Source organism: Triticum dicoccoides, chromosome 5B (genome assembly GCF_002162155.2).
Source record: "Triticum dicoccoides isolate Atlit2015 ecotype Zavitan chromosome 5B, WEW_v2.0, whole genome shotgun sequence".
In the NCBI taxonomy this organism is placed as follows: domain Eukaryota; kingdom Viridiplantae; phylum Streptophyta; class Magnoliopsida; order Poales; family Poaceae; genus Triticum; species Triticum dicoccoides.
Window position 1 is genome coordinate 670,894,620 of NC_041389.1, and position 240 is coordinate 670,894,859.

Sequence of the window (240 nt, forward strand, 5' to 3'; positions counted from 1 at the left end):
AAAAAATAAATAAATAAGAAAAGAAAAAACAAACAGAGAGAAAGAAAAATGATGAAAACACACAGAAACAAAGAAGAAGAAAAATGCGTGGAAGATTCTAAAACCGGCCGGAAATAGTCCATAGAAGATTTTCAAAAGGGAAAGAGGAAATAAAACCGACATAGCCTCATTTGCTCCTGGTGGAAACTAAGATTGAAAGAAAAAGGTTAAATAGTTCGGAAAAAACTGAAAGTTTTCGGC